Raw genomic sequence first — 27,954 nt, forward strand, 5'->3', positions numbered from 1 at the left:
CACCCACGGGAAGCTGTAAGCATAGAGGACATGCCTGCACCCCATTGGACTTACCTGTGTGGGTTAAATCCGGGTTATTTGACAACCTATGGCGGTGATGGTTCTGCTCAGGCAGAGCAGTGCTGATGCTCCTCATAAAGCTGTCGCTGCTGTGAAGGTTCTAGGTGACATCACAAATCCCTATGGTTACATACACAACAAAGCTGGGTTGTTGTTGTTTACACTCTGCAAGGCCTGTGGAAGTGAGTGACATCATAGCACTGTAGTTCTGAGGGTTCTAGATGGATGCAACAATCTCCTGTTGCTTCTATGAAGGCCATAATAGACGACATCACCAAACAGCTCCATAGTCACATACACAGCAAAGGAGAGATGTTGTTTACACCTAGTGATGTCAGTGGTATTGAGTGACATCACAGCACAGTGCTAAGGCTCCTGGGCCTGGACACAGCAGCGGCTGCAATATCTCAACGGAGAATACGTTTATATATATATGTGTGTGTGTGCGCGTATATATATATATATATATATATATATATATATATATATATATATTTCTCCGCCGAAATCACTTTTAAACCCATTTCCACCTTTTTTTCCCTTCTCTTCCTCTTACTTTTTTTTCACGTTTTTTTACGTTTTTCTCCTTTTCGCCTCTTTTCTGGGCGTATTATTCTTCTTTTTCTTCTTTTTTTTCGTCTAATGCATACCCCATCAGTGCAGCAATGCTTATTCAATACCGCCAGCAGATGGAGACACTGGGGGATAATTTTCTAAGGATTTATACTGATTTTTCCTGTCTGAATTTGTCGCACAGAAAGTTGCAGGCCAAATATGTGTGACATTTCTGCGACTTTAGCTTCTAGAGCATTTTTACAACATTATACATAGGTGCTGAATACATAAAAAGCGACTGTTCAGCGACAGACAAGTCGCATCGGCTGAAAGTAGGCCAGAATGTCAGTCCATGTTGGAGCAGGTTTAGATACAGTCTAAAGTATAGATCTCAAAGTCTGTGCACAGAATTTAGCAAGGGCCTCGCACCTTCTGATGCATCAGGTAGGTGCACAATAGCATAGCCTAACCCTCTGTACTTTGGTCTATATTGATGCGGGACATAGACAGCCAGCTGATGACCAATCCATTAGTGCAATGGATGGCTGGAAGCATTTGTCTTTGCCTTTGCAATACCACAGAAGCAATGCATGGTCAATGTACAGCAATGACACACCTGTGTGAACAGCCAGGAGACCCCCCCCCCCCCCCCCATGTTATGTTACATAGTTACATAGTTAGTACGGTCGAAAAAAGACATATGTCCATCAAGTTCAACCAGGGAATTAAGGGGTAGGGGTGTGGCGCGATATTGGGGAAGGGATGAGATTTTATATTTCTTCATAAGCATTAATCTTATTTTGTCAATTAGGAACATTCAGCACCCACCCGCTATCAAGGCAGCTGCCTATCATGTCATGCCCTACCTGCACAGGTGTGCTGGCTACTCAAATGATCCAATTAAGGAGGCCATTTAGTCAGCAGCAGCAGAAGTCCTGTGCCTGGACGCTCCAACAGGGGCCAGACACAAGCAGAAGCAGAAGCAGCAGAAGCAGCAGCAGCAGCAGCACCACCTTTTGTTTTTTGGCTGCAGCAGCAAGGCCCACAGGGCTGGCTAGCTGGCTAGCCAGCAAGCAGGTAGCAATGAAAGTAGGAATCTTTCTTTTTAACCCTGTAAGGGGGTGGTGCACTGTACCCGAAGATACTGCCATATCGGGTCAATGCATAGGGCGACGGAAGCAAGCTTCGAAATCGGCCCCCGTTCTCAAAAATCCATTTAATATATGGTCCCCAGATAGGGGACGTATCAGATATTAAACTGATAAGAACAGATACTACACTTGATCTTAGCCAAAAGGCCGAGAAGCGATAACCGTGAAAGGGGCGGGCCCAACAAGGTCCCCTTCATGGGCACTATCACTGCTTGCTGTCAGGGAGGCTGCCAGACAATTTTCCATGCACACTCTGGGCTGGGGGGCAGTCAACCACCAGTACACACAGCAGAACCTAAACCCATACCATTATTGCTAAGCAGCAAGACAGGGGCCCATTGCACTCCCACGGGGCCTTTTTAAATGCAATCCATAACCCGGATTTGCCAGGAACCCTTCTTACTCCTCCTACTTGCATGTGACACTGGGCTTAGGATCTGCATAGGAAACACACACACAAGCACACACCTACCTTTGTTGCCTGTAGATGCCTCCTTGGCTGTCCCCAAACGGTATCAAACCAACACCCACGGGAAGCTGTAAGCATAGAGGACATGCCTGCACCCCATTGGACTTACCTGTGTGGGTTAAATCCGGGTTATTTGACAACCTATGGCGGTGATGGTTCTGCTCAGGCAGAGCAGTGCTGATGCTCCTCATAAAGCTGTCGCTGCTGTGAAGGTTCTAGGTGACATCACAAATCCCTATGGTTACATACACAACAAAGCTGGGTTGTTGTTGTTTACACTCTGCAAGGCCTGTGGAAGTGAGTGACATCATAGCACTGTAGTTCTGAGGGTTCTAGATGGATGCAACAATCTCCTGTTGCTTCTATGAAGGCCATAATAGACGACATCACCAAACAGCTCCATAGTCACATACACAGCAAAGGAGAGATGTTGTTTACACCTAGTGATGTCAGTGGTATTGAGTGACATCACAGCACAGTGCTAAGGCTCCTGGGCCTGGACACAGCAGCGGCTGCAATATCTCAACGGAGAATACGTTTATATATATGTGTGTGTGTGCGCGTATATATATATATATATATATATATATATATATATACATATATATATTTCTCCGCCGAAATCACTTTTAAACCCATTTCCACCTTTTTTTCCCTTCTCTTCCTCTTACTTTTTTTTCACGTTTTTTTACGTTTTTCTCCTTTTCGCCTCTTTTCTGGGCGTATTATTCTTCTTTTTCTTCTTTTTTTTCGTCTAATGCATACCCCATCAGTGCAGCAATGCTTATTCAATACCGCCAGCAGATGGAGACACTGGGGGATAATTTTCTAAGGATTTATACTGATTTTTCCTGTCTGAATTTGTCGCACAGAAAGTTGCAGGCCAAATATGTGTGACATTTCTGCGACTTTAGCTTCTAGAGCATTTTTACAACATTATACATAGGTGCTGAATACATAAAAAGCGACTGTTCAGCGACAGACAAGTCGCATCGGCTGAAAGTAGGCCAGAATGTCAGTCCATGTTGGAGCAGGTTTAGATACAGTCTAAAGTATAGATCTCAAAGTCTGTGCACAGAATTTAGCAAGGGCCTCGCACCTTCTGATGCATCAGGTAGGTGCACAATAGCATAGCCTAACCCTCTGTACTTTGGTCTATATTGATGCGGGACATAGACAGCCAGCTGATGACCAATCCATTAGTGCAATGGATGGCTGGAAGCATTTGTCTTTGCCTTTGCAATACCACAGAAGCAATGCATGGTCAATGTACAGCAATGACACACCTGTGTGAACAGCCAGGAGACCCCCCCCCCCCCCCCCATGTTATGTTACATAGTTACATAGTTAGTACGGTCGAAAAAAGACATATGTCCATCAAGTTCAACCAGGGAATTAAGGGGTAGGGGTGTGGCGCGATATTGGGGAAGGGATGAGATTTTATATTTCTTCATAAGCATTAATCTTATTTTGTCAATTAGGAACATTCAGCACCCACCCGCTATCAAGGCAGCTGCCTATCATGTCATGCCCTACCTGCACAGGTGTGCTGGCTACTCAAATGATCCAATTAAGGAGGCCATTTAGTCAGCAGCAGCAGAAGTCCTGTGCCTGGACGCTCCAACAGGGGCCAGACACAAGCAGAAGCAGAAGCAGCAGAAGCAGCAGCAGCAGCACCACCTTTTGTTTTTTGGCTGCAGCAGCAAGGCCCACAGGGCTGGCTAGCTGGCTAGCCAGCAAGCAGGTAGCAATGAAAGTAGGAATCTTTCTTTTTAACCCTGTAAGGGGGTGGTGCACTGTACCCGAAGATACTGCCATATCGGGTCAATGCATAGGGCGACGGAAGCAAGCTTCGAAATCGGCCCCCGTTCTCAAAAATCCATTTAATATATGGTCCCCAGATAGGGGACGTATCAGATATTAAACTGATAAGAACAGATACTACACTTGATCTTAGCCAAAAGGCCGAGAAGCGATAACCGTGAAAGGGGCGGGCCCAACAAGGTCCCCTTCATGGGCACTATCACTGCTTGCTGTCAGGGAGGCTGCCAGACAATTTTCCATGCACACTCTGGGCTGGGGGGCAGTCAACCACCAGTACACACAGCAGAACCTAAACCCATACCATTATTGCTAAGCAGCAAGACAGGGGCCCATTGCACTCCCACGGGGCCTTTTTAAATGCAATCCATAACCCGGATTTGCCAGGAACCCTTCTTACTCCTCCTACTTGCATGTGACACTGGGCTTAGGATCTGCATAGGAAACACACACACAAGCACACACCTACCTTTGTTGCCTGCAGATGCCTCCTTGGCTGTCCCCAAACGGTATCAAACCAACACCCACGGGAAGCTGTAAGCATAGAGGACATGCCTGCACCCCATTGGACTTACCTGTGTGGGTTAAATCCGGGTTATTTGACAACCTATGGCGGTGATGGTTCTGCTCAGGCAGAGCAGTGCTGATGCTCCTCATAAAGCTGTCGCTGCTGTGAAGGTTCTAGGTGACATCACAAATCCCTATGGTTACATACACAACAAAGCTGGGTTGTTGTTGTTTACACTCTGCAAGGCCTGTGGAAGTGAGTGACATCATAGCACTGTAGTTCTGAGGGTTCTAGATGGATGCAACAATCTCCTGTTGCTTCTATGAAGGCCATAATAGACGACATCACCAAACAGCTCCATAGTCACATACACAGCAAAGGAGAGATGTTGTTTACACCTAGTGATGTCAGTGGTATTGAGTGACATCACAGCACAGTGCTAAGGCTCCTGGGCCTGGACACAGCAGCGGCTGCAATATCTCAACGGAGAATACGTTTATATATATGTGTGTGTGTGCGCGTATATATATATATATATATATATATATATATATATATATATATTCTCCGCCGAAATCACTTTTAAACCCATTTCCACCTTTTTTTCCCTTCTCTTCCTCTTACTTTTTTTTCACGTTTTTTTACGTTTTTCTCCTTTTCGCCTCTTTTCTGGGCGTATTATTCTTCTTTTTCTTCTTTTTTTTCGTCTAATGCATACCCCATCAGTGCAGCAATGCTTATTCAATACCGCCAGCAGATGGAGACACTGGGGGATAATTTTCTAAGGATTTATACTGATTTTTCCTGTCTGAATTTGTCGCACAGAAAGTTGCAGGCCAAATATGTGTGACATTTCTGCGACTTTAGCTTCTAGAGCATTTTTACAACATTATACATAGGTGCTGAATACATAAAAAGCGACTGTTCAGCGACAGACAAGTCGCATCGGCTGAAAGTAGGCCAGAATGTCAGTCCATGTTGGAGCAGGTTTAGATACAGTCTAAAGTATAGATCTCAAAGTCTGTGCACAGAATTTAGCAAGGGCCTCGCACCTTCTGATGCATCAGGTAGGTACACAATAGCATAGCCTAACCCTCTGTACTTTGGTCTATATTGATGCGGGACATAGACAGCCAGCTGATGACCAATCCATTAGTGCAATGGATGGCTGGAAGCATTTGTCTTTGCCTTTGCAATACCACAGAAGCAATGCATGGTCAATGTACAGCAATGACACACCTGTGTGAACAGCCAGGAGACCCCCCCCCCCCCCATGTTATGTTACATAGTTACATAGTTAGTACGGTCGAAAAAAGACATATGTCCATCAAGTTCAACCAGGGAATTAAGGGGTAGGGGTGTGGCGCGATATTGGGGAAGGGATGAGATTTTATATTTCTTCATAAGCATTAATCTTATTTTGTCAATTAGGAACATTCAGCACCCACCCGCTATCAAGGCAGCTGCCTATCATGTCATGCCCTACCTGCACAGGTGTGCTGGCTACTCAAATGATCCAATTAAGGAGGCCATTTAGTCAGCAGCAGCAGAAGTCCTGTGCCTGGACGCTCCAACAGGGGCCAGACACAAGCAGAAGCAGAAGCAGCAGAAGCAGCAGCAGCAGCAGCACCACCTTTTGTTTTTTGGCTGCAGCAGCAAGGCCCACAGGGCTGGCTAGCTGGCTAGCCAGCAAGCAGGTAGCAATGAAAGTAGGAATCTTTCTTTTTAACCCTGTAAGGGGGTGGTGCACTGTACCCGAAGATACTGCCATATCGGGTCAATGCATAGGGCGACGGAAGCAAGCTTCGAAATCGGCCCCCGTTCTCAAAAATCCATTTAATATATGGTCCCCAGATAGGGGACGTATCAGATATTAAACTGATAAGAACAGATACTACACTTGATCTTAGCCAAAAGGCCGAGAAGCGATAACCGTGAAAGGGGCGGGCCCAACAAGGTCCCCTTCATGGGCACTATCACTGCTTGCTGTCAGGGAGGCTGCCAGACAATTTTCCATGCACACTCTGGGCTGGGGGGCAGTCAACCACCAGTACACACAGCAGAACCTAAACCCATACCATTATTGCTAAGCAGCAAGACAGGGGCCCATTGCACTCCCACGGGGCCTTTTTAAATGCAATCCATAACCCGGATTTGCCAGGAACCCTTCTTACTCCTCCTACTTGCATGTGACACTGGGCTTAGGATCTGCATAGGAAACACACACACAAGCACACACCTACCTTTGTTGCCTGTAGATGCCTCCTTGGCTGTCCCCAAACGGTATCAAACCAACACCCACGGGAAGCTGTAAGCATAGAGGACATGCCTGCACCCCATTGGACTTACCTGTGTGGGTTAAATCCGGGTTATTTGACAACCTATGGCGGTGATGGTTCTGCTCAGGCAGAGCAGTGCTGATGCTCCTCATAAAGCTGTCGCTGCTGTGAAGGTTCTAGGTGACATCACAAATCCCTATGGTTACATACACAACAAAGCTGGGTTGTTGTTGTTTACACTCTGCAAGGCCTGTGGAAGTGAGTGACATCATAGCACTGTAGTTCTGAGGGTTCTAGATGGATGCAACAATCTCCTGTTGCTTCTATGAAGGCCATAATAGACGACATCACCAAACAGCTCCATAGTCACATACACAGCAAAGGAGAGATGTTGTTTACACCTAGTGATGTCAGTGGTATTGAGTGACATCACAGCACAGTGCTAAGGCTCCTGGGCCTGGACACAGCAGCGGCTGCAATATCTCAACGGAGAATACGTTTATATATATATGTGTGTGTGTGCGCGTATATATATATATATATATATATATATATATATATATATATATATATTTCTCCGCCGAAATCACTTTTAAACCCATTTCCACCTTTTTTTCCCTTCTCTTCCTCTTACTTTTTTTTCACGTTTTTTTACGTTTTTCTCCTTTTCGCCTCTTTTCTGGGCGTATTATTCTTCTTTTTCTTCTTTTTTTTCGTCTAATGCATACCCCATCAGTGCAGCAATGCTTATTCAATACCGCCAGCAGATGGAGACACTGGGGGATAATTTTCTAAGGATTTATACTGATTTTTCCTGTCTGAATTTGTCGCACAGAAAGTTGCAGGCCAAATATGTGTGACATTTCTGCGACTTTAGCTTCTAGAGCATTTTTACAACATTATACATAGGTGCTGAATACATAAAAAGCGACTGTTCAGCGACAGACAAGTCGCATCGGCTGAAAGTAGGCCAGAATGTCAGTCCATGTTGGAGCAGGTTTAGATACAGTCTAAAGTATAGATCTCAAAGTCTGTGCACAGAATTTAGCAAGGGCCTCGCACCTTCTGATGCATCAGGTAGGTGCACAATAGCATAGCCTAACCCTCTGTACTTTGGTCTATATTGATGCGGGACATAGACAGCCAGCTGATGACCAATCCATTAGTGCAATGGATGGCTGGAAGCATTTGTCTTTGCCTTTGCAATACCACAGAAGCAATGCATGGTCAATGTACAGCAATGACACACCTGTGTGAACAGCCAGGAGACCCCCCCCCCCCCCCCCCATGTTATGTTACATAGTTACATAGTTAGTACGGTCGAAAAAAGACATATGTCCATCAAGTTCAACCAGGGAATTAAGGGGTAGGGGTGTGGCGCGATATTGGGGAAGGGATGAGATTTTATATTTCTTCATAAGCATTAATCTTATTTTGTCAATTAGGAACATTCAGCACCCACCCGCTATCAAGGCAGCTGCCTATCATGTCATGCCCTACCTGCACAGGTGTGCTGGCTACTCAAATGATCCAATTAAGGAGGCCATTTAGTCAGCAGCAGCAGAAGTCCTGTGCCTGGACGCTCCAACAGGGGCCAGACACAAGCAGAAGCAGAAGCAGCAGAAGCAGCAGCAGCAGCAGCACCACCTTTTGTTTTTTGGCTGCAGCAGCAAGGCCCACAGGGCTGGCTAGCTGGCTAGCCAGCAAGCAGGTAGCAATGAAAGTAGGAATCTTTCTTTTTAACCCTGTAAGGGGGTGGTGCACTGTACCCGAAGATACTGCCATATCGGGTCAATGCATAGGGCGACGGAAGCAAGCTTCGAAATCGGCCCCCGTTCTCAAAAATCCATTTAATATATGGTCCCCAGATAGGGGACGTATCAGATATTAAACTGATAAGAACAGATACTACACTTGATCTTAGCCAAAAGGCCGAGAAGCGATAACCGTGAAAGGGGCGGGCCCAACAAGGTCCCCTTCATGGGCACTATCACTGCTTGCTGTCAGGGAGGCTGCCAGACAATTTTCCATGCACACTCTGGGCTGGGGGGCAGTCAACCACCAGTACACACAGCAGAACCTAAACCCATACCATTATTGCTAAGCAGCAAGACAGGGGCCCATTGCACTCCCACGGGGCCTTTTTAAATGCAATCCATAACCCGGATTTGCCAGGAACCCTTCTTACTCCTCCTACTTGCATGTGACACTGGGCTTAGGATCTGCATAGGAAACACACACACAAGCACACACCTACCTTTGTTGCCTGTAGATGCCTCCTTGGCTGTCCCCAAACGGTATCAAACCAACACCCACGGGAAGCTGTAAGCATAGAGGACATGCCTGCACCCCATTGGACTTACCTGTGTGGGTTAAATCCGGGTTATTTGACAACCTATGGCGGTGATGGTTCTGCTCAGGCAGAGCAGTGCTGATGCTCCTCATAAAGCTGTCGCTGCTGTGAAGGTTCTAGGTGACATCACAAATCCCTATGGTTACATACACAACAAAGCTGGGTTGTTGTTGTTTACACTCTGCAAGGCCTGTGGAAGTGAGTGACATCATAGCACTGTAGTTCTGAGGGTTCTAGATGGATGCAACAATCTCCTGTTGCTTCTATGAAGGCCATAATAGACGACATCACCAAACAGCTCCATAGTCACATACACAGCAAAGGAGAGATGTTGTTTACACCTAGTGATGTCAGTGGTATTGAGTGACATCACAGCACAGTGCTAAGGCTCCTGGGCCTGGACACAGCAGCGGCTGCAATATCTCAACGGAGAATACGTTTATATATATGTGTGTGTGTGCGCGTATATATATATATATATATATATATATATATATATATATATATTTCTCCGCCGAAATCACTTTTAAACCCATTTCCACCTTTTTTTCCCTTCTCTTCCTCTTACTTTTTTTTCACGTTTTTTTACGTTTTTCTCCTTTTCGCCTCTTTTCTGGGCGTATTATTCTTCTTTTTCTTCTTTTTTTTCGTCTAATGCATACCCCATCAGTGCAGCAATGCTTATTCAATACCGCCAGCAGATGGAGACACTGGGGGATAATTTTCTAAGGATTTATACTGATTTTTCCTGTCTGAATTTGTCGCACAGAAGTTGCAGGCCAAATATGTGTGACATTTCTGCGACTTTAGCTTCTAGAGCATTTTTACAACATTATACATAGGTGCTGAATACATAAAAAGCGACTGTTCAGCGACAGACAAGTCGCATCGGCTGAAAGTAGGCCAGAATGTCAGTCCATGTTGGAGCAGGTTTAGATACAGTCTAAAGTATAGATCTCAAAGTCTGTGCACAGAATTTAGCAAGGGCCTCGCACCTTCTGATGCATCAGGTAGGTGCACAATAGCATAGCCTAACCCTCTGTACTTTGGTCTATATTGATGCGGGACATAGACAGCCAGCTGATGACCAATCCATTAGTGCAATGGATGGCTGGAAGCATTTGTCTTTGCCTTTGCAATACCACAGAAGCAATGCATGGTCAATGTACAGCAATGACACACCTGTGTGAACAGCCAGGAGACCCCCCCCCCCCCCCATGTTATGTTACATAGTTACATAGTTAGTACGGTCGAAAAAAGACATATGTCCATCAAGTTCAACCAGGGAATTAAGGGGTAGGGGTGTGGCGCGATATTGGGGAAGGGATGAGATTTTATATTTCTTCATAAGCATTAATCTTATTTTGTCAATTAGGAACATTCAGCACCCACCCGCTATCAAGGCAGCTGCCTATCATGTCATGCCCTACCTGCACAGGTGTGCTGGCTACTCAAATGATCCAATTAAGGAGGCCATTTAGTCAGCAGCAGCAGAAGTCCTGTGCCTGGACGCTCCAACAGGGGCCAGACACAAGCAGAAGCAGAAGCAGCAGAAGCAGCAGCAGCAGCACCACCTTTTGTTTTTTGGCTGCAGCAGCAAGGCCCACAGGGCTGGCTAGCTGGCTAGCCAGCAAGCAGGTAGCAATGAAAGTAGGAATCTTTCTTTTTAACCCTGTAAGGGGGTGGTGCACTGTACCCGAAAATACTGCCATATCGGGTCAATGCATAGGGCGACGGAAGCAAGCTTCGAAATCGGCCCCCGTTCTCAAAAATCCATTTAATATATGGTCCCCAGATAGGGGACGTATCAGATATTAAACTGATAAGAACAGATACTACACTTGATCTTAGCCAAAAGGCCGAGAAGCGATAACCGTGAAAGGGGCGGGCCCAACAAGGTCCCCTTCATGGGCACTATCACTGCTTGCTGTCAGGGAGGCTGCCAGACAATTTTCCATGCACACTCTGGGCTGGGGGGCAGTCAACCACCAGTACACACAGCAGAACCTAAACCCATACCATTATTGCTAAGCAGCAAGACAGGGGCCCATTGCACTCCCACGGGGCCTTTTTAAATGCAATCCATAACCCGGATTTGCCAGGAACCCTTCTTACTCCTCCTACTTGCATGTGACACTGGGCTTAGGATCTGCATAGGAAACACACACACAAGCACACACCTACCTTTGTTGCCTGCAGATGCCTCCTTGGCTGTCCCCAAACGGTATCAAACCAACACCCACGGGAAGCTGTAAGCATAGAGGACATGCCTGCACCCCATTGGACTTACCTGTGTGGGTTAAATCCGGGTTATTTGACAACCTATGGCGGTGATGGTTCTGCTCAGGCAGAGCAGTGCTGATGCTCCTCATAAAGCTGTCGCTGCTGTGAAGGTTCTAGGTGACATCACAAATCCCTATGGTTACATACACAACAAAGCTGGGTTGTTGTTGTTTACACTCTGCAAGGCCTGTGGAAGTGAGTGACATCATAGCACTGTAGTTCTGAGGGTTCTAGATGGATGCAACAATCTCCTGTTGCTTCTATGAAGGCCATAATAGACGACATCACCAAACAGCTCCATAGTCACATACACAGCAAAGGAGAGATGTTGTTTACACCTAGTGATGTCAGTGGTATTGAGTGACATCACAGCACAGTGCTAAGGCTCCTGGGCCTGGACACAGCAGCGGCTGCAATATCTCAACGGAGAATACGTTTATATATATGTGTGTGTGTGCGCGTATATATATATATATATATATATATATATATATATATATATATATTTCTCCGCCGAAATCACTTTTAAACCCATTTCCACCTTTTTTTCCCTTCTCTTCCTCTTACTTTTTTTTCACGTTTTTTTACGTTTTTCTCCTTTTCGCCTCTTTTCTGGGCGTATTATTCTTCTTTTTCTTCTTTTTTTTCGTCTAATGCATACCCCATCAGTGCAGCAATGCTTATTCAATACCGCCAGCAGATGGAGACACTGGGGGATAATTTTCTAAGGATTTATACTGATTTTTCCTGTCTGAATTTGTCGCACAGAAAGTTGCAGGCCAAATATGTGTGACATTTCTGCGACTTTAGCTTCTAGAGCATTTTTACAACATTATACATAGGTGCTGAATACATAAAAAGCGACTGTTCAGCGACAGACAAGTCGCATCGGCTGAAAGTAGGCCAGAATGTCAGTCCATGTTGGAGCAGGTTTAGATACAGTCTAAAGTATAGATCTCAAAGTCTGTGCACAGAATTTAGCAAGGGCCTCGCACCTTCTGATGCATCAGGTAGGTACACAATAGCATAGCCTAACCCTCTGTACTTTGGTCTATATTGATGCGGGACATAGACAGCCAGCTGATGACCAATCCATTAGTGCAATGGATGGCTGGAAGCATTTGTCTTTGCCTTTGCAATACCACAGAAGCAATGCATGGTCAATGTACAGCAATGACACACCTGTGTGAACAGCCAGGAGACCCCCCCCCCCCCCCATGTTATGTTACATAGTTACATAGTTAGTACGGTCGAAAAAAGACATATGTCCATCAAGTTCAACCAGGGAATTAAGGGGTAGGGGTGTGGCGCGATATTGGGGAAGGGATGAGATTTTATATTTCTTCATAAGCATTAATCTTATTTTGTCAATTAGGAACATTCAGCACCCACCCGCTATCAAGGCAGCTGCCTATCATGTCATGCCCTACCTGCACAGGTGTGCTGGCTACTCAAATGATCCAATTAAGGAGGCCATTTAGTCAGCAGCAGCAGAAGTCCTGTGCCTGGACGCTCCAACAGGGGCCAGACACAAGCAGAAGCAGAAGCAGCAGAAGCAGCAGCAGCAGCACCACCTTTTGTTTTTTGGCTGCAGCAGCAAGGCCCACAGGGCTGGCTAGCTGGCTAGCCAGCAAGCAGGTAGCAATGAAAGTAGGAATCTTTCTTTTTAACCCTGTAAGGGGGTGGTGCACTGTACCCGAAGATACTGCCATATCGGGTCAATGCATAGGGCGACGGAAGCAAGCTTCGAAATCGGCCCCCGTTCTCAAAAATCCATTTAATATATGGTCCCCAGATAGGGGACGTATCAGATATTAAACTGATAAGAACAGATACTACACTTGATCTTAGCCAAAAGGCCGAGAAGCGATAACCGTGAAAGGGGCGGGCCCAACAAGGTCCCCTTCATGGGCACTATCACTGCTTGCTGTCAGGGAGGCTGCCAGACAATTTTCCATGCACACTCTGGGCTGGGGGGCAGTCAACCACCAGTACACACAGCAGAACCTAAACCCATACCATTATTGCTAAGCAGCAAGACAGGGGCCCATTGCACTCCCACGGGGCCTTTTTAAATGCAATCCATAACCCGGATTTGCCAGGAACCCTTCTTACTCCTCCTACTTGCATGTGACACTGGGCTTAGGATCTGCATAGGAAACACACACACAAGCACACACCTACCTTTGTTGCCTGCAGATGCCTCCTTGGCTGTCCCCAAACGGTATCAAACCAACACCCACGGGAAGCTGTAAGCATAGAGGACATGCCTGCACCCCATTGGACTTACCTGTGTGGGTTAAATCCGGGTTATTTGACAACCTATGGCGGTGATGGTTCTGCTCAGGCAGAGCAGTGCTGATGCTCCTCATAAAGCTGTCGCTGCTGTGAAGGTTCTAGGTGACATCACAAATCCCTATGGTTACATACACAACAAAGCTGGGTTGTTGTTGTTTACACTCTGCAAGGCCTGTGGAAGTGAGTGACATCATAGCACTGTAGTTCTGAGGGTTCTAGATGGATGCAACAATCTCCTGTTGCTTCTATGAAGGCCATAATAGACGACATCACCAAACCAGCTCCATAGTCACATACACAGCAAAGGAGAGATGTTGTTTACACCTAGTGATGTCAGTGGTATTGAGTGACATCACAGCACAGTGCTAAGGCTCCTGGGCCTGGACACAGCAGCGGCTGCAATATCTCAACGGAGAATACGTTTATATATATGTGTGTGTGTGCGCGTATATATATATATATATATATATATATATATATATATATATATATTCTCCGCCGAAATCACTTTTAAACCCATTTCCACCTTTTTTTCCCTTCTCTTCCTCTTACTTTTTTTTCACGTTTTTTTACGTTTTTCTCCTTTTCGCCTCTTTTCTGGGCGTATTATTCTTCTTTTTCTTCTTTTTTTTCGTCTAATGCATACCCCATCAGTGCAGCAATGCTTATTCAATACCGCCAGCAGATGGAGACACTGGGGGATAATTTTCTAAGGATTTATACTGATTTTTCCTGTCTGAATTTGTCGCACAGAAAGTTGCAGGCCAAATATGTGTGACATTTCTGCGACTTTAGCTTCTAGAGCATTTTTACAACATTATACATAGGTGCTGAATACATAAAAAGCGACTGTTCAGCGACAGACAAGTCGCATCGGCTGAAAGTAGGCCAGAATGTCAGTCCATGTTGGAGCAGGTTTAGATACAGTCTAAAGTATAGATCTCAAAGTCTGTGCACAGAATTTAGCAAGGGCCTCGCACCTTCTGATGCATCAGGTAGGTGCACAATAGCATAGCCTAACCCTCTGTACTTTGGTCTATATTGATGCGGGACATAGACAGCCAGCTGATGACCAATCCATTAGTGCAATGGATGGCTGGAAGCATTTGTCTTTGCCTTTGCAATACCACAGAAGCAATGCATGGTCAATGTACAGCAATGACACACCTGTGTGAACAGCCAGGAGACCCCCCCCCCCCCCCCCATGTTATGTTACATAGTTACATAGTTAGTACGGTCGAAAAAAGACATATGTCCATCAAGTTCAACCAGGGAATTAAGGGGTAGGGGTGTGGCGCGATATTGGGGAAGGGATGAGATTTTATATTTCTTCATAAGCATTAATCTTATTTTGTCAATTAGGAACATTCAGCACCCACCCGCTATCAAGGCAGCTGCCTATCATGTCATGCCCTACCTGCACAGGTGTGCTGGCTACTCAAATGATCCAATTAAGGAGGCCATTTAGTCAGCAGCAGCAGAAGTCCTGTGCCTGGACGCTCCAACAGGGGCCAGACACAAGCAGAAGCAGAAGCAGCAGCAGCAGCAACCACCTTTTGTTTTTTGGCTGCAGCAGCAAGGCCCACAGGGCTGGCTAGCTGGCTAGCCAGCAAGCAGGTAGCAATGAAAGTAGGAATCTTTCTTTTTAACCCTGTAAGGGGGTGGTGCACTGTACCCGAAGATACTGCCATATCGGGTCAATGCATAGGGCGACGGAAGCAAGCTTCGAAATCGGCCCCCGTTCTCAAAAATCCATTTAATATATGGTCCCCAGATAGGGGACGTATCAGATATTAAACTGATAAGAACAGATACTACACTTGATCTTAGCCAAAAGGCCGAGAAGCGATAACCGTGAAAGGGGCGGGCCCAACAAGGTCCCCTTCATGGGCACTATCACTGCTTGCTGTCAGGGAGGCTGCCAGACAATTTTCCATGCACACTCTGGGCTGGGGGGCAGTCAACCACCAGTACACACAGCAGAACCTAAACCCATACCATTATTGCTAAGCAGCAAGACAGGGGCCCATTGCACTCCCACGGGGCCTTTTTAAATGCAATCCATAACCCGGATTTGCCAGGAACCCTTCTTACTCCTCCTACTTGCATGTGACACTGGGCTTAGGATCTGCATAGGAAACACACACACAAGCACACACCTACCTTTGTTGCCTGCAGATGCCTCCTTGGCTGTCCCCAAACGGTATCAAACCAACACCCACGGGAAGCTGTAAGCATAGAGGACATGCCTGCACCCCATTGGACTTACCTGTGTGGGTTAAATCCGGGTTATTTGACAACCTATGGCGGTGATGGTTCTGCTCAGGCAGAGCAGTGCTGATGCTCCTCATAAAGCTGTCGCTGCTGTGAAGGTTCTAGGTGACATCACAAATCCCTATGGTTACATACACAACAAAGCTGGGTTGTTGTTGTTTACACTCTGCAAGGCCTGTGGAAGTGAGTGACATCATAGCACTGTAGTTCTGAGGGTTCTAGATGGATGCAACAATCTCCTGTTGCTTCTATGAAGGCCATAATAGACGACATCACCAAACAGCTCCATAGTCACATACACAGCAAAGGAGAGATGTTGTTTACACCTAGTGATGTCAGTGGTATTGAGTGACATCACAGCACAGTGCTAAGGCTCCTGGGCCTGGACACAGCAGCGGCTGCAATATCTCAACGGAGAATACGTTTATATATATGTGTGTGTGTGCGCGTATATATATATATATATATATATATATATATATATATATATATTTCTCCGCCGAAATCACTTTTAAACCCATTTCCACCTTTTTTTCCCTTCTCTTCCTCTTACTTTTTTTTCACGTTTTTTTACGTTTTTCTCCTTTTCGCCTCTTTTCTGGGCGTATTATTCTTCTTTTTCTTCTTTTTTTTCGTCTAATGCATACCCCATCAGTGCAGCAATGCTTATTCAATACCGCCAGCAGATGGAGACACTGGGGGATAATTTTCTAAGGATTTATACTGATTTTTCCTGTCTGAATTTGTCGCACAGAAAGTTGCAGGCCAAATATGTGTGACATTTCTGCGACTTTAGCTTCTAGAGCATTTTTACAACATTATACATAGGTGCTGAATACATAAAAAGCGACTGTTCAGCGACAGACAAGTCGCATCGGCTGAAAGTAGGCCAGAATGTCAGTCCATGTTGGAGCAGGTTTAGATACAGTCTAAAGTATAGATCTCAAAGTCTGTGCACAGAATTTAGCAAGGGCCTCGCACCTTCTGATGCATCAGGTAGGTGCACAATAGCATAGCCTAACCCTCTGTACTTTGGTCTATATTGATGCGGGACATAGACAGCCAGCTGATGACCAATCCATTAGTGCAATGGATGGCTGGAAGCATTTGTCTTTGCCTTTGCAATACCACAGAAGCAATGCATGGTCAATGTACAGCAATGACACACCTGTGTGAACAGCCAGGAGACCCCCCCCCCCCCCCCCCCATGTTATGTTACATAGTTACATAGTTAGTACGGTCGAAAAAAGACATATGTCCATCAAGTTCAACCAGGGAATTAAGGGGTAGGGGTGTGGCGCGATATTGGGGAAGGGATGAGATTTTATATTTCTTCATAAGCATTAATCTTATTTTGTCAATTAGGAACATTCAGCACCCACCCGCTATCAAGGCAGCTGCCTATCATGTCATGCCCTACCTGCACAGGTGTGCTGGCTACTCAAATGATCCAATTAAGGAGGCCATTTAGTCAGCAGCAGCAGAAGTCCTGTGCCTGGACGCTCCAACAGGGGCCAGACACAAGCAGAGGCAGCAGAAGCAGCAGCAGCAGCACCACCTTTTGTTTTTTGGCTGCAGCAGCAAGGCCCACAGGGCTGGCTAGCTGGCTAGCCAGCAAGCAGGTAGCAATGAAAGTAGGAATCTTTCTTTTTAACCCTGTAAGGGGGTGGTGCACTGTACCCGAAGATACTGCCATATCGGGTCAATGCATAGGGCGACGGAAGCAAGCTTCGAAATCGGCCCCCGTTCTCAAAAATCCATTTAATATATGGTCCCCAGATAGGGGACGTATCAGATATTAAACTGATAAGAACAGATACTACACTTGATCTTAGCCAAAAGGCCGAGAAGCGATAACCGTGAAAGGGGCGGGCCCAACAAGGTCCCCTTCATGGGCACTATCACTGCTTGCTGTCAGGGAGGCTGCCAGACAATTTTCCATGCACACTCTGGGCTGGGGGGCAGTCAACCACCAGTACACACAGCAGAACCTAAACCCATACCATTATTGCTAAGCAGCAAGACAGGGGCCCATTGCACTCCCACGGGGCCTTTTTAAATGCAATCCATAACCCGGATTTGCCAGGAACCCTTCTTACTCCTCCTACTTGCATGTGACACTGGGCTTAGGATCTGCATAGGAAACACACACACAAGCACACACCTACCTTTGTTGCCTGCAGATGCCTCCTTGGCTGTCCCCAAACGGTATCAAACCAACACCCACGGGAAGCTGTAAGCATAGAGGACATGCCTGCACCCCATTGGACTTACCTGTGTGGGTTAAATCCGGGTTATTTGACAACCTATGGCGGTGATGGTTCTGCTCAGGCAGAGCAGTGCTGATGCTCCTCATAAAGCTGTCGCTGCTGTGAAGGTTCTAGGTGACATCACAAATCCCTATGGTTACATACACAACAAAGCTGGGTTGTTGTTGTTTACACTCTGCAAGGCCTGTGGAAGTGAGTGACATCATAGCACTGTAGTTCTGAGGGTTCTAGATGGATGCAACAATCTCCTGTTGCTTCTATGAAGGCCATAATAGACGACATCACCAAACAGCTCCATAGTCACATACACAGCAAAGGAGAGATGTTGTTTACACCTAGTGATGTCAGTGGTATTGAGTGACATCACAGCACAGTGCTAAGGCTCCTGGGCCTGGACACAGCAGCGGCTGCAATATCTCAACGGAGAATACGTTTATATATATGTGTGTGTGTGCGCGTATATATATATATATATATATATATATATATATATATATATATATATTTCTCCGCCGAAATCACTTTTAAACCCATTTCCACCTTTTTTTCCCTTCTCTTCCTCTTACTTTTTTTTCACGTTTTTTTACGTTTTTCTCCTTTTCGCCTCTTTTCTGGGCGTATTATTCTTCTTTTTCTTCTTTTTTTTCGTCTAATGCATACCCCATCAGTGCAGCAATGCTTATTCAATACCGCCAGCAGATGGAGACACTGGGGGATAATTTTCTAAGGATTTATACTGATTTTTCCTGTCTGAATTTGTCGCACAGAAAGTTGCAGGCCAAATATGTGTGACATTTCTGCGACTTTAGCTTCTAGAGCATTTTTACAACATTATACATAGGTGCTGAATACATAAAAAGCGACTGTTCAGCGACAGACAAGTCGCATCGGCTGAAAGTAGGCCAGAATGTCAGTCCATGTTGGAGCAGGTTTAGATACAGTCTAAAGTATAGATCTCAAAGTCTGTGCACAGAATTTAGCAAGGGCCTCGCACCTTCTGATGCATCAGGTAGGTGCACAATAGCATAGCCTAACCCTCTGTACTTTGGTCTATATTGATGCGGGACATAGACAGCCAGCTGATGACCAATCCATTAGTGCAATGGATGGCTGGAAGCATTTGTCTTTGCCTTTGCAATACCACAGAAGCAATGCATGGTCAATGTACAGCAATGACACACCTGTGTGAACAGCCAGGAGACCCCCCCCCCCCCCCCATGTTATGTTACATAGTTACATAGTTAGTACGGTCGAAAAAAGACATATGTCCATCAAGTTCAACCAGGGAATTAAGGGGTAGGGGTGTGGCGCGATATTGGGGAAGGGATGAGATTTTATATTTCTTCATAAGCATTAATCTTATTTTGTCAATTAGGAACATTCAGCACCCACCCGCTATCAAGGCAGCTGCCTATCATGTCATGCCCTACCTGCACAGGTGTGCTGGCTACTCAAATGATCCAATTAAGGAGGCCATTTAGTCAGCAGCAGCAGAAGTCCTGTGCCTGGACGCTCCAACAGGGGCCAGACACAAGCAGAAGCAGAAGCAGCAGAAGCAGCAGCAGCAGCACCACCTTTTGTTTTTTGGCTGCAGCAGCAAGGCCCACAGGGCTGGCTAGCTGGCTAGCCAGCAAGCAGGTAGCAATGAAAGTAGGAATCTTTCTTTTTAACCCTGTAAGGGGGTGGTGCACTGTACCCGAAGATACTGCCATATCGGGTCAATGCATAGGGCGACGGAAGCAAGCTTCGAAATCGGCCCCCGTTCTCAAAAATCCATTTAATATATGGTCCCCAGATAGGGGACGTATCAGATATTAAACTGATAAGAACAGATACTACACTTGATCTTAGCCAAAAGGCCGAGAAGCGATAACCGTGAAAGGGGCGGGCCCAACAAGGTCCCCTTCATGGGCACTATCACTGCTTGCTGTCAGGGAGGCTGCCAGACAATTTTCCATGCACACTCTGGGCTGGGGGGCAGTCAACCACCAGTACACACAGCAGAACCTAAACCCATACCATTATTGCTAAGCAGCAAGACAGGGGCCCATTGCACTCCCACGGGGCCTTTTTAAATGCAATCCATAACCCGGATTTGCCAGGAACCCTTCTTACTCCTCCTACTTGCATGTGACACTGGGCTTAGGATCTGCATAGGAAACACACACACAAGCACACACCTACCTTTGTTGCCTGCAGATGCCTCCTTGGCTGTCCCCAAACGGTATCAAACCAACACCCACGGGAAGCTGTAAGCATAGAGGACATGCCTGCACCCCATTGGACTTACCTGTGTGGGTTAAATCCGGGTTATTTGACAACCTATGGCGGTGATGGTTCTGCTCAGGCAGAGCAGTGCTGATGCTCCTCATAAAGCTGTCGCTGCTGTGAAGGTTCTAGGTGACATCACAAATCCCTATGGTTACATACACAACAAAGCTGGGTTGTTGTTGTTTACACTCTGCAAGGCCTGTGGAAGTGAGTGACATCATAGCACTGTAGTTCTGAGGGTTCTAGATGGATGCAACAATCTCCTGTTGCTTCTATGAAGGCCATAATAGACGACATCACCAAACAGCTCCATAGTCACATACACAGCAAAGGAGAGATGTTGTTTACACCTAGTGATGTCAGTGGTATTGAGTGACATCACAGCACAGTGCTAAGGCTCCTGGGCCTGGACACAGCAGCGGCTGCAATATCTCAACGGAGAATACGTTTATATATATGTGTGTGTGTGCGCGTATATATATATATATATATATAATATATATATATATATATATTTCTCCGCCGAAATCACTTTTAAACCCATTTCCACCTTTTTTTCCCTTCTCTTCCTCTTACTTTTTTTTCACGTTTTTTTACGTTTTTCTCCTTTTCGCCTCTTTTCTGGGCGTATTATTCTTCTTTTTCTTCTTTTTTTTCGTCTAATGCATACCCCATCAGTGCAGCAATGCTTATTCAATACCGCCAGCAGATGGAGACACTGGGGGATAATTTTCTAAGGATTTATACTGATTTTTCCTGTCTGAATTTGTCGCACAGAAAGTTGCAGGCCAAATATGTGTGACATTTCTGCGACTTTAGCTTCTAGAGCATTTTTACAACATTATACATAGGTGCTGAATACATAAAAAGCGACTGTTCAGCGACAGACAAGTCGCATCGGCTGAAAGTAGGCCAGAATGTCAGTCCATGTTGGAGCAGGTTTAGATACAGTCTAAAGTATAGATCTCAAAGTCTGTGCACAGAATTTAGCAAGGGCCTCGCACCTTCTGATGCATCAGGTAGGTGCACAATAGCATAGCCTAACCCTCTGTACTTTGGTCTATATTGATGCGGGACATAGACAGCCAGCTGATGACCAATCCATTAGTGCAATGGATGGCTGGAAGCATTTGTCTTTGCCTTTGCAATACCACAGAAGCAATGCATGGTCAATGTACAGCAATGACACACCTGTGTGAACAGCCAGGAGACCCCCCCCACCCCCCCCCATGTTATGTTACATAGTTACATAGTTAGTACGGTCGAAAAAAGACATATGTCCATCAAGTTCAACCAGGGAATTAAGGGGTAGGGGTGTGGCGCGATATTGGGGAAGGGATGAGATTTTATATTTCTTCATAAGCATTAATCTTATTTTGTCAATTAGGAACATTCAGCACCCACCCGCTATCAAGGCAGCTGCCTATCATGTCATGCCCTACCTGCACAGGTGTGCTGGCTACTCAAATGATCCAATTAAGGAGGCCATTTAGTCAGCAGCAGCAGAAGTCCTGTGCCTGGACGCTCCAACAGGGGCCAGACACAAGCAGAAGCAGAAGCAGCAGAAGCAGCAGCAGCAGCACCACCTTTTGTTTTTTGGCTGCAGCAGCAAGGCCCACAGGGCTGGCTAGCTGGCTAGCCAGCAAGCAGGTAGCAATGAAAGTAGGAATCTTTCTTTTTAACCCTGTAAGGGGGTGGTGCACTGTACCCGAAGATACTGCCATATCGGGTCAATGCATAGGGCGACGGAAGCAAGCTTCGAAATCGGCCCCCGTTCTCAAAAATCCATTTAATATATGGTCCCCAGATAGGGGACGTATCAGATATTAAACTGATAAGAACAGATACTACACTTGATCTTAGCCAAAAGGCCGAGAAGCGATAACCGTGAAAGGGGCGGGCCCAACAAGGTCCCCTTCATGGGCACTATCACTGCTTGCTGTCAGGGAGGCTGCCAGACAATTTTCCATGCACACTCTGGGCTGGGGGGCAGTCAACCACCAGTACACACAGCAGAACCTAAACCCATACCATTATTGCTAAGCAGCAAGACAGGGGCCCATTGCACTCCCACGGGGCCTTTTTAAATGCAATCCATAACCCGGATTTGCCAGGAACCCTTCTTACTCCTCCTACTTGCATGTGACACTGGGCTTAGGATCTGCATAGGAAACACACACACAAGCACACACCTACCTTTGTTGCCTGCAGATGCCTCCTTGGCTGTCCCCAAACGGTATCAAACCAACACCCACGGGAAGCTGTAAGCATAGAGGACATGCCTGCACCCCATTGGACTTACCTGTGTGGGTTAAATCCGGGTTATTTGACAACCTATGGCGGTGATGGTTCTGCTCAGGCAGAGCAGTGCTGATGCTCCTCATAAAGCTGTCGCTGCTGTGAAGGTTCTAGGTGACATCACAAATCCCTATGGTTACATACACAACAAAGCTGGGTTGTTGTTGTTTACACTCTGCAAGGCCTGTGGAAGTGAGTGACATCATAGCACTGTAGTTCTGAGGGTTCTAGATGGATGCAACAATCTCCTGTTGCTTCTATGAAGGCCATAATAGACGACATCACCAAACAGCTCCATAGTCACATACACAGCAAAGGAGAGATGTTGTTTACACCTAGTGATGTCAGTGGTATTGAGTGACATCACAGCACAGTGCTAAGGCTCCTGGGCCTGGACACAGCAGCGGCTGCAATATCTCAACGGAGAATACGTTTATATATATGTGTGTGTGTGCGCGTATATATATATATATATATATATATATACATATATATATATATATATTTCTCCGCCGAAATCACTTTTAAACCCATTTCCACCTTTTTTTCCCTTCTCTTCCTCTTACTTTTTTTTCACGTTTTTTTACGTTTTTCTCCTTTTCGCCTCTTTTCTGGGCGTATTATTCTTCTTTTTCTTCTTTTTTTTCGTCTAATGCATACCCCATCAGTGCAGCAATGCTTATTCAATACCGCCAGCAGATGGAGACACTGGGGGATAATTTTCTAAGGATTTATACTGATTTTTCCTGTCTGAATTTGTCGCACAGAAAGTTGCAGGCCAAATATGTGTGACATTTCTGCGACTTTAGCTTCTAGAGCATTTTTACAACATTATACATAGGTGCTGAATACATAAAAAGCGACTGTTCAGCGACAGACAAGTCGCATCGGCTGAAAGTAGGCCAGAATGTCAGTCCATGTTGGAGCAGGTTTAGATACAGTCTAAAGTATAGATCTCAAAGTCTGTGCACAGAATTTAGCAAGGGCCTCGCACCTTCTGATGCATCAGGTAGGTGCACAATAGCATAGCCTAACCCTCTGTACTTTGGTCTATATTGATGCGGGACATAGACAGCCAGCTGATGACCAATCCATTAGTGCAATGGATGGCTGGAAGCATTTGTCTTTGCCTTTGCAATACCACAGAAGCAATGCATGGTCAATGTACAGCAATGACACACCTGTGTGAACAGCCAGGAGACCCCCCCCCCCCCCCCCCATGTTATGTTACATAGTTACATAGTTAGTACGGTCGAAAAAAGACATATGTCCATCAAGTTCAACCAGGGAATTAAGGGGTAGGGGTGTGGCGCGATATTGGGGAAGGGATGAGATTTTATATTTCTTCATAAGCATTAATCTTATTTTGTCAATTAGGAACATTCAGCACCCACCCGCTATCAAGGCAGCTGCCTATCATGTCATGCCCTACCTGCACAGGTGTGCTGGCTACTCAAATGATCCAATTAAGGAGGCCATTTAGTCAGCAGCAGCAGAAGTCCTGTGCCTGGACGCTCCAACAGGGGCCAGACACAAGCAGAAGCAGAAGCAGCAGAAGCAGCAGCAGCAGCACCACCTTTTGTTTTTTGGCTGCAGCAGCAAGGCCCACAGGGCTGGCTAGCTGGCTAGCCAGCAAGCAGGTAGCAATGAAAGTAGGAATCTTTCTTTTTAACCCTGTAAGGGGGTGGTGCACTGTACCCGAAGATACTGCCATATCGGGTCAATGCATAGGGCGACGGAAGCAAGCTTCGAAATCGGCCCCCGTTCTCAAAAATCCATTTAATATATGGTCCCCAGATAGGGGACGTATCAGATATTAAACTGATAAGAACAGATACTACACTTGATCTTAGCCAAAAGGCCGAGAAGCGATAACCGTGAAAGGGGCGGGCCCAACAAGGTCCCCTTCATGGGCACTATCACTGCTTGCTGTCAGGGAGGCTGCCAGACAATTTTCCATGCACACTCTGGGCTGGGGGGCAGTCAACCACCAGTACACACAGCAGAACCTAAACCCATACCATTATTGCTAAGCAGCAAGACAGGGGCCCATTGCACTCCCACGGGGCCTTTTTAAATGCAATCCATAACCCGGATTTGCCAGGAACCCTTCTTACTCCTCCTACTTGCATGTGACACTGGGCTTAGGATCTGCATAGGAAACACACACACAAGCACACACCTACCTTTGTTGCCTGCAGATGCCTCCTTGGCTGTCCCCAAACGGTATCAAACCAACACCCACGGGAAGCTGTAAGCATAGAGGACATGCCTGCACCCCATTGGACTTACCTGTGTGGGTTAAATCCGGGTTATTTGACAACCTATGGCGGTGATGGTTCTGCTCAGGCAGAGCAGTGCTGATGCTCCTCATAAAGCTGTCGCTGCTGTGAAGGTTCTAGGTGACATCACAAATCCCTATGGTTACATACACAACAAAGCTGGGTTGTTGTTGTTTACACTCTGCAAGGCCTGTGGAAGTGAGTGACATCATAGCACTGTAGTTCTGAGGGTTCTAGATGGATGCAACAATCTCCTGTTGCTTCTATGAAGGCCATAATAGACGACATCACCAAACAGCTCCATAGTCACATACACAGCAAAGGAGAGATGTTGTTTACACCTAGTGATGTCAGTGGTATTGAGTGACATCACAGCACAGTGCTAAGGCTCCTGGGCCTGGACACAGCAGCGGCTGCAATATCTCAACGGAGAATACGTTTATATATATGTGTGTGTGTGCGCGTATATATATATATATATATATATATATATATATATATATATATATATATATATATTTCTCCGCCGAAATCACTTTTAAACCCATTTCCACCTTTTTTTCCCTTCTCTTCCTCTTACTTTTTTTTCACGTTTTTTTACGTTTTTCTCCTTTTCGCCTCTTTTCTGGGCGTATTATTCTTCTTTTTCTTCTTTTTTTTCGTCTAATGCATACCCCATCAGTGCAGCAATGCTTATTCAATACCGCCAGCAGATGGAGACACTGGGGGATAATTTTCTAAGGATTTATACTGATTTTTCCTGTCTGAATTTGTCGCACAGAAAGTTGCAGGCCAAATATGTGTGACATTTCTGCGACTTTAGCTTCTAGAGCATTTTTACAACATTATACATAGGTGCTGAATACATAAAAAGCGACTGTTCAGCGACAGACAAGTCGCATCGGCTGAAAGTAGGCCAGAATGTCAGTCCATGTTGGAGCAGGTTTAGATACAGTCTAAAGTATAGATCTCAAAGTCTGTGCACAGAATTTAGCAAGGGCCTCGCACCTTCTGATGCATCAGGTAGGTGCACAATAGCATAGCCTAACCCTCTGTACTTTGGTCTATATTGATGCGGGACATAGACAGCCAGCTGATGACCAATCCATTAGTGCAATGGATGGCTGGAAGCATTTGTCTTTGCCTTTGCAATACCACAGAAGCAATGCATGGTCAATGTACAGCAATGACACACCTGTGTGAACAGCCAGGAGACCCCCCCCCATGTTATGTTACATAGTTACATAGTTAGTACGGTCGAAAAAAGACATATGTCCATCAAGTTCAACCAGGGAATTAAGGGGTAGGGGTGTGGCGCGATATTGGGGAAGGGATGAGATTTTATATTTCTTCATAAGCATTAATCTTATTTTGTCAATTAGGAACATTCAGCACCCACCCGCTATCAAGGCAGCTGCCTATCATGTCATGCCCTACCTGCACAGGTGTGCTGGCTACTCAAATGATCCAATTAAGGAGGCCATTTAGTCAGCAGCAGCAGAAGTCCTGTGCCTGGACGCTCCAACAGGGGCCAGACACAAGCAGAAGCAGAAGCAGCAGAAGCAGCAGCAGCAGCACCACCTTTTGTTTTTTGGCTGCAGCAGCAAGGCCCACAGGGCTGGCTAGCTGGCTAGCCAGCAAGCAGGTAGCAATGAAAGTAGGAATCTTTCTTTTTAACCCTGTAAGGGGGTGGTGCACTGTACCCGAAGATACTGCCATATCGGGTCAATGCATAGGGCGACGGAAGCAAGCTTCGAAATCGGCCCCCGTTCTCAAAAATCCATTTAATATATGGTCCCCAGATAGGGGACGTATCAGATATTAAACTGATAAGAACAGATACTACACTTGATCTTAGCCAAAAGGCCGAGAAGCGATAACCGTGAAAGGGGCGGGCCCAACAAGGTCCCCTTCATGGGCACTATCACTGCTTGCTGTCAGGGAGGCTGCCAGACAATTTTCCATGCACACTCTGGGCTGGGGGGCAGTCAACCACCAGTACACACAGCAGAACCTAAACCCATACCATTATTGCTAAGCAGCAAGACAGGGGCCCATTGCACTCCCACGGGGCCTTTTTAAATGCAATCCATAACCCGGATTTGCCAGGAACCCTTCTTACTCCTCCTACTTGCATGTGACACTGGGCTTAGGATCTGCATAGGAAACACACACACAAGCACACACCTACCTTTGTTGCCTGCAGATGCCTCCTTGGCTGTCCCCAAACGGTATCAAACCAACACCCACGGGAAGCTGTAAGCATAGAGGACATGCCTGCACCCCATTGGACTTACCTGTGTGGGTTAAATCCGGGTTATTTGACAACCTATGGCGGTGATGGTTCTGCTCAGGCAGAGCAGTGCTGATGCTCCTCATAAAGCTGTCGCTGCTGTGAAGGTTCTAGGTGACATCACAAATCCCTATGGTTACATACACAACAAAGCTGGGTTGTTGTTGTTTACACTCTGCAAGGCCTGTGGAAGTGAGTGACATCATAGCACTGTAGTTCTGAGGGTTCTAGATGGATGCAACAATCTCCTGTTGCTTCTATGAAGGCCATAATAGACGACATCACCAAACAGCTCCATAGTCACATACACAGCAAAGGAGAGATGTTGTTTACACCTAGTGATGTCAGTGGTATTGAGTGACATCACAGCACAGTGCTAAGGCTCCTGGGCCTGGACACAGCAGCGGCTGCAATATCTCAACGGAGAATACGTTTATATATATGTGTGTGTGTGCGCGTATATATATATATATATATATATATATATAT

General features: G+C 46.0%; 12 non-coding genes across 12 annotated transcripts; all 12 read right to left on the minus strand.

Annotated features, from left to right (window-relative positions):
- Positions 1-1,734: 1,734 nt before the first annotated feature.
- On the minus strand, positions 1,735-1,925 carry LOC130318969 (U2 spliceosomal RNA). Its single transcript, XR_008865389.1, has one exon. It is a non-coding gene; the product is annotated as a U2 spliceosomal RNA (small nuclear RNA).
- Positions 1,926-4,021: 2,096 nt separating this feature from the next.
- On the minus strand, positions 4,022-4,212 carry LOC130318970 (U2 spliceosomal RNA). The gene has a single exon (XR_008865390.1). It is a non-coding gene; the product is annotated as a U2 spliceosomal RNA (small nuclear RNA).
- Positions 4,213-6,303: 2,091 nt separating this feature from the next.
- On the minus strand, positions 6,304-6,494 carry LOC130318971 (U2 spliceosomal RNA). The gene has a single exon (XR_008865391.1). It is a non-coding gene; the product is annotated as a U2 spliceosomal RNA (small nuclear RNA).
- A 2,102-nt stretch (positions 6,495-8,596) lies between these two features.
- LOC130318972 (U2 spliceosomal RNA) lies at positions 8,597-8,787 on the minus strand. The gene has a single exon (XR_008865392.1). It is a non-coding gene; the product is annotated as a U2 spliceosomal RNA (small nuclear RNA).
- A 2,089-nt stretch (positions 8,788-10,876) lies between these two features.
- On the minus strand, positions 10,877-11,067 carry LOC130318985 (U2 spliceosomal RNA). The gene has a single exon (XR_008865404.1). It is a non-coding gene; the product is annotated as a U2 spliceosomal RNA (small nuclear RNA).
- Positions 11,068-13,159: 2,092 nt separating this feature from the next.
- Positions 13,160-13,350, minus strand: LOC130318973 (U2 spliceosomal RNA). Its single transcript, XR_008865393.1, has one exon. It is a non-coding gene; the product is annotated as a U2 spliceosomal RNA (small nuclear RNA).
- A 2,086-nt stretch (positions 13,351-15,436) lies between these two features.
- LOC130318974 (U2 spliceosomal RNA) lies at positions 15,437-15,627 on the minus strand. The gene has a single exon (XR_008865394.1). It is a non-coding gene; the product is annotated as a U2 spliceosomal RNA (small nuclear RNA).
- A 2,088-nt stretch (positions 15,628-17,715) lies between these two features.
- Positions 17,716-17,906, minus strand: LOC130318975 (U2 spliceosomal RNA). Its single transcript, XR_008865395.1, has one exon. It is a non-coding gene; the product is annotated as a U2 spliceosomal RNA (small nuclear RNA).
- Positions 17,907-20,001: 2,095 nt separating this feature from the next.
- LOC130318976 (U2 spliceosomal RNA) lies at positions 20,002-20,192 on the minus strand. Its single transcript, XR_008865396.1, has one exon. It is a non-coding gene; the product is annotated as a U2 spliceosomal RNA (small nuclear RNA).
- A 2,092-nt stretch (positions 20,193-22,284) lies between these two features.
- Positions 22,285-22,475, minus strand: LOC130318978 (U2 spliceosomal RNA). The gene has a single exon (XR_008865397.1). It is a non-coding gene; the product is annotated as a U2 spliceosomal RNA (small nuclear RNA).
- Positions 22,476-24,572: 2,097 nt separating this feature from the next.
- Positions 24,573-24,763, minus strand: LOC130318980 (U2 spliceosomal RNA). Its single transcript, XR_008865399.1, has one exon. It is a non-coding gene; the product is annotated as a U2 spliceosomal RNA (small nuclear RNA).
- A 2,096-nt stretch (positions 24,764-26,859) lies between these two features.
- On the minus strand, positions 26,860-27,050 carry LOC130318981 (U2 spliceosomal RNA). The gene has a single exon (XR_008865400.1). It is a non-coding gene; the product is annotated as a U2 spliceosomal RNA (small nuclear RNA).
- Between the last annotated feature and the right edge of the window lie 904 nt (positions 27,051-27,954).

This window comes from Hyla sarda, unplaced genomic scaffold (assembly GCF_029499605.1).
Source record: "Hyla sarda isolate aHylSar1 unplaced genomic scaffold, aHylSar1.hap1 scaffold_2089, whole genome shotgun sequence".
Taxonomy (NCBI): Eukaryota; Metazoa; Chordata; class Amphibia; order Anura; family Hylidae; genus Hyla; species Hyla sarda.